The 6,091-nt window shown below is 35.2% G+C and overlaps 1 non-coding gene across 1 annotated transcript; it reads left to right on the top strand.

The window, feature by feature from the left end:
- The first annotated feature begins 3,762 nt into the window (after positions 1-3,762).
- Positions 3,763-3,869, top strand: LOC122115582. The gene has a single exon (XR_006148801.1). It is a non-coding gene; the product is annotated as a U6 spliceosomal RNA (small nuclear RNA).
- Positions 3,870-6,091: the final 2,222 nt, after the last annotated feature.

Raw genomic sequence — 6,091 nt, 5'->3', positions numbered from 1 at the left:
GATAGTTTGACTCTTCTTGGCTTAGTTTCGGCATGTCAGTATTTGCTAGGATAAGGTCCATTTCTGCCAAGTTCTCAAACTTATTAGTTTAAAGGTTTTAGAAGCATTCCCTTATAATGTTCTGAATCTTAGTTGTTTCTCTGATATTTCCATTCTTATCTCTGAGTTTATTTGGGTGTGTTCTCTTCTTTTTCTGATAAGTTTGCTAAACGTCTGTCAATTTTGTTAAATGTTTTGAAGACTCAACTCTTTGGTTTCTTGATTCTTTCTATTTTTTTTTTTACATTCCAATTCATTTAATTATGATTTAATTTTAATTATTTATTTGCATCTACTGGATTGTGTTTATCTTGCTGCTCTTTTTCAAGGAGGCTCGGATGTCTCATTAAATTGGTTTCACATCTCTCCAATTTGTTGATGTAGGAACGCAGAGGTATAAACTTGCCTTTGAATACTGTGTTTGCTGTGTCCCAGCGGACACAGCAAATTGGTGTGTTCATTTTTGTTGAATATCATGAACATTTGAATTTCCTTTCTAATCTCTTCCATGACCCACTCGTGATTCAGTAGTGTGTTGTTCAGGATCCATGTATTACATGACTTTTTTTGGTGGCATTTGGTGTTGAGTTCTAATTTTATTTCCTTGTGGTCTGAGAGAATGCAAGGTATAACTTCAATGTTTCTGAATTTGGACAAGTTTGCTTTGTGGCCTAAAATGTGGTCTATTTTGGAAAATGTTCCATGTGCTGTGGAGAAAAACGTATTGTCTAATGCTGCTGGGTGAAATATTCAGTAGATGTCTGTTAAATCTACTTGGTTTATGTAGTTTTTTATATCTGCGGTTTCTCTATTGTGTTTTTGCGAAATTCAGCTATCTAGTGGGGAAAGTTCTGTGTTAAAGTCCCCAACAATTAATGTATTTAGATCTATGTGGGATTTGAGGGAAAATAGTGTTTCTTGGATAAATTTGGGTGCTCCGTTGTTTGGCAAATAGATATTTAGAATTGTAATATCCTCCTGAAGGGGTAATCCCTTAATTAGTATGTACTGAACTTTTCACTAATTTTAATTAAAAGTCTATTTTATCTGATATTAGGATTGCAACTCCTTCTTGTTTATGGGGACCATTTGCTTGGTAGATTTTGTTCTAGCCTTTATAATTGAAAATGTTTGTTTTTTGGCCAAGATGTAAATCCTGAAGGCAGTAGATAGAAGGATCTTGCTTTTTAATCCAAGTAGACACACTTTGTTGCTTAATTGGAGAATTAAGTCCATTAATGTTGAGAGATAGAACTCAGAGGTATTTGGGAGTTCCTGCCATTTTATCCAACTTGTTAGGGGCTGCCGCAACTGTATTCTTATGGTTCTTGGATTCTCAGTTTGGGTGCTGTTTCTTGGCCTTTATTGTGGTCTTGTTGGTTTTCTCTGTGTAGGACATCTTTAAGATTCTTTTGTAGGGCTGGTTTGGTAGAGATACATAGTTTCAATTTTTCTTTGCCATGGAAGTGTTTTATTTGACCTCCGATTATTATGGAGAGTATAGCTGGGTAAATTATTCTTGGTTGACTCGTGTTTGTCTTTACGGCATGGCTTACATCATTCTAGGCTCTTCTTGCTTTGATTGTCTCTGCTGAGAAATCTGAGGTGATTCTAATTGGTTTCCCTTTACAGGTGATTGATCTTTTCTCCATGACAACTTTAAGGATCTTTTCCTGGGTCTGAATTGATCCTGTGCATATTATAATGTGACAATGGGATATCCTGTTCTGGTCTGGTCTATTGGGAGTTCTAAAAGCTTCTTGTATCTGAATAGGCCTATCTTTTTGCATGTTTGGGATGTTCTCTCCTAGGATCTTGTTAAACAAATTTCCTAGACCATTGACTTCTGGCTCTAGGTGCTCCTCTACACACATTTTCCTCAGATTAGGCCTTGTAATGGTGTCTTCCAAGGGTTGAATGTTGAATAGATCTATCATATTTCTTGGATTTGTCTTGGATGGTTGTATGTTCTTTCTCTATAATATCTAGGTTGTCTTCTATCCTCAGGATTCAGTCTTCTGCATGGTCTATCCCACTATCCAGACTTTCTACTTTTTTTTATTTCCTTATAGTTGTTGGGCTTTTATGGCTTCAAATTCTTTGTTGGATCTTTGTTTTAGATCTTGTATGAAATTCTTTACTTCCTTAATTTAGTGTTCAGTGTTTATTCTCAAATCACTTAGTTGATTAGTTATGGTTTCCTTGGACTCCCATTTCTTCTGTTGGGATCCATTCAGCATTCTCTTTGTGGACTCCCTGACTTCTTTCAGCTCTCTGTTTATGGATTGCATGAATGCCTTTAGTGATCTCTGTCTATTCTCATCCCACTCTCATTTTCTGTATTACTCTTTGATTAGCTTCCTCACGTTCATGCAATTCCTGTAGTTCTCTTTGGTTGATCTCAGCCTGCTCACACAATTCCTTTATTTCTTTTTGAGTGTAGTCAAACTGCTCAGGCAATTCCTTTATGTATATTTGAGTAGCTTCCTCACGCCCATGAGCTTCCTGTTTTGATCTTTGGTTTGCCTCCTCTCTCTCCCTATCATGATCACACAGAGTCCATTGCAGGTTTTCAATCTTTTCATTTACCATGTTTACCATTAGTGTTTGTAGAGCTTTTTGGGAGCTCTCTTCTGGATTTTTCATTATCTGTTCTGTCCACTGATTATCATGAGTGGAGTTAAATGTATATGTAGAGTCCAGTTTTCTGAGGATTCACTCATCTGCCTAGGAATTCATGCTGGCTGTTGGAAAAAGAGCTCAAGTAAAGATGCCATTTAAAGCCTTATAACTTTACTCTTTACCAGGGTACTCTCTTGCTACTTTGGTTGTTGGGAGTGTCTACAAGACTAAGAATTCCGTGAGAAGAAGGGAGACACCATATGACTTATACCCAATTGACTTGCTATCACTTGTACAGCATTTTGTAAGTCAAATATCTCTAAAACTACCAGTTTTAAGAGATAAGAGGAGTGGTAAAAGAACTCTTAGAGACAAATACATCTTCAACACATATTGTTCCAAGTATTCCGTTTAGGCATATTCAATAACTGGTGAAACTTATGTTGGCTGTAATTATGTGTCTTTCTCCATGTGTGCATGTATACATGTGTATATGTATGTGTGTGAATAGTAACATACATGTGTACATTATGGCTTATATCATCATTTATTCCTTGCTAACAAATAAAGTAAGGAATCCCTAAAGTTTTAACAGAAACTGTGTAGTTAAAGTCTTAACTCTTCACTCTGCTTCTTTACACAAAGACTTTGCAACTCCTCATTAATAAAGTTTCCATAAACTCTGAAATGTACATACTTAATGCTTAATGTCTGCTACCATAAATCTTAAATACTTTATAGAAAAGTTTTATACTTGCCAAATAGTCCTATTTTTTGGCATATATAAGCAAAATCCCCAAAGTAAGCATATTTAAAACATTAAAACTTTTAACAAACCTTAACACTTTCTGCAATGTTCATTTTGACAGGTGCCTTGTATAGAATAATTGAATTTCTCCTCCTACACATCTCTTGAGCAATAAATATCCAGAATTATTTTGTTTTTGGCATGTCTATCTTGATTTTATTCTTAAATGTGTGTTTATGTAAGAAATACTTGATTCTAAAATTTCACAACAATTCCTTTGAACTTACTTTTTGTTGAATTGTCTAGTTTAATAAAATCAATGAAAATTATACTTTATATATAAAAAATGTTTTATGCTCAATTTAGCATCACATACACTAACATTGGAACAATACAGAGAAGATTAGCACACCCCAGGCGCAAGGATGACATGAAAATTCGTGGAGCGTTCCATATTTTTTACAACAGATGCTGAAAGGTATGTGGCCACAAGGGAACCGTATTGCATTCTTGGTGGGAGTGTAAACTTGTTCAACTACTTTGGAAAGTAGTATGGAGTTTCCTCAAAAGACTCCACATAAACTCCTCTATGACACAGTAATCCCACTTCTGGGGATTTACCCAAATGATCATAAACAAGACCATACTAAAACTACCAGCACAACTATAGTTATTGCAACATTATTTACGATAGCTAAGATATGGAATCAACCCAGATGCCCCATTAGATGAATGGATCAAGAAAATGTGGTATATATACACAATGGAATTCTATGTCTCCATCAGAAAGAATGACATCTCCCAATTTGATAGGAAATGGAAAGACTTGGAAAAAAAATTATTGTGTAAAGTAAGCCAAGTCCAAATAAATATAGGTCCCATGATTTCCCTTATTTTCAATAACGAATATATGTCTTGGATAAGCAGAAAAGTTCAAAAGATATGTGCATATATCCAGATAAGATGATGTTAAAGAAATTGAACCCCAAGATAGGGATACAAGTGGATTTTTTTGTTTCTTGCTATTGTTTCTAACGTACTTATAATGTGCGATGTCATTTTTTTTTTTGTTTCTTTGTATGTTTCTCCCCATGCTATAACCCCTGTTTTCTCTGTATTTGAAGTTGGTGCACTTATATCTTGTATGTATGCTTCTCTAATTTTGGGAGGGGAAGGGAAAAAATGCTCAAATAGGGATACAGGTTGACCCATTGTAACAATGAGATGCACAAGACACTATGTTGAAAAATGAACTTTACAATTTAGGCGTAGGAAGGAAGGGTGAGGGGAGTGTACTTGTGGAGGTGGGAGGGAAGGGATGGTAGGGGAAATACAAAGGAGGAGTTAACAATGATTGTTAGGAAATATACTAGTTTCCTTGTTCATGTAAATGTGACCCCTCTGCACAGTATTATTACAATAAAAAACATATAAAATGCTCTGAGATGGAAGAGTTTATTTCCTCTATTTTACCCATATAATATCGTTAACAAAGAAATTAATGCAGAACACTGATATGAAGGTAATTTGAATAAATGTGTGTGTGTGTGTGTGTGTGTGTGTGTGTGTGTGTGTGTGAGTGAGTGCGGCACCGCACAATCAAACACATGCGTGCATGCAAACACACGCCATGCATGTATATTGGCATGCTGAGAGTTTAAAATCAGGTCTTCAAGGTCTTGCTAGTCTTTTACTATCTAGCTACGATATAAGCTACATCTCAATTCCTGGCTCTTTGCTAATTCATTAAACTTTTTGAAAAATAATTTCATGATGTGTTTTTTTTGGCCCTGATTGTCTCCCAAGTGTTATCCACAGATCTCAGTCTCCTGAGCAAATATTCAGAGTAGATAGGATTATAGGTGTGACCAGCCAGAACAAGGCTTTTAGAATAATTTTTAAAATAAAAGAAAATTTACTTCAAGGGAGCCTGTTTTATCATCTCCTAATTTGAAAGCCTTTTGGAGTGATTTTTTGATAATTTAATTTGTTTGGGGATTGTTAAAAGATAGAAAGTGATGATATTTAAAAGTTTTAGTACTTTTTAAAAAAGAAACTGGAACTGTGGGACAGAAGAAATTTGGCTGTCTTCGGACATCAATTTATAAGCTCAGCTCTGCGCATGATAACCTAATTTCACCAACGCAGTCTGTGTTGAAGACAAAATGTGACAGAAAACAATCACCATGGGCAATATTTGCTACGCTCTTATTTCTTGGGCAATATGAATATTGAATTGAGAGTATAAAAAATGGAGAGATTTTACCCACCTTTTTGGTATTGCTGAAAGACTTTTGGAAACTTTGACTCATTTCCTTCCTCACTATGTGTGTCTTTGGGCCATGCACTTACTGTCTTTAACTACAATTTTTCCCAACACTACAATGGTAATAACATTAGCATTATAGCAAATGTTATCTTAAGAATTAAGAGAATAAAACTTGTGAAACACTTAACATAATCCTATGAATGATCTTTGAGTTTAGCCACCAATCTTTTTAAAATACTAAAAAGAATGTGATAAGTAGTACAGAAACCATTACATGTAGTGTGAGCAACCAGAATTAATATCTACTGACCATGCTCTGCGTCCAAGGAAGCCAGGTGTATAACTTCTTATGCTGTAAATCAAACTGGTTATCTTATGTCATGATAGTGTAAAAATATCAGGGACAGAATGAT

Source organism: Dipodomys spectabilis, unplaced genomic scaffold (genome assembly GCF_019054845.1).
Source record: "Dipodomys spectabilis isolate Male_0828 unplaced genomic scaffold, ASM1905484v1 ptg000121l, whole genome shotgun sequence".
NCBI lineage: Eukaryota > Metazoa > Chordata > Mammalia > Rodentia > Heteromyidae > Dipodomys > Dipodomys spectabilis.
The sequence above is the reverse complement of the archived record's forward strand: the minus strand, read 5'-3'. Positions and strand labels throughout refer to the sequence as shown.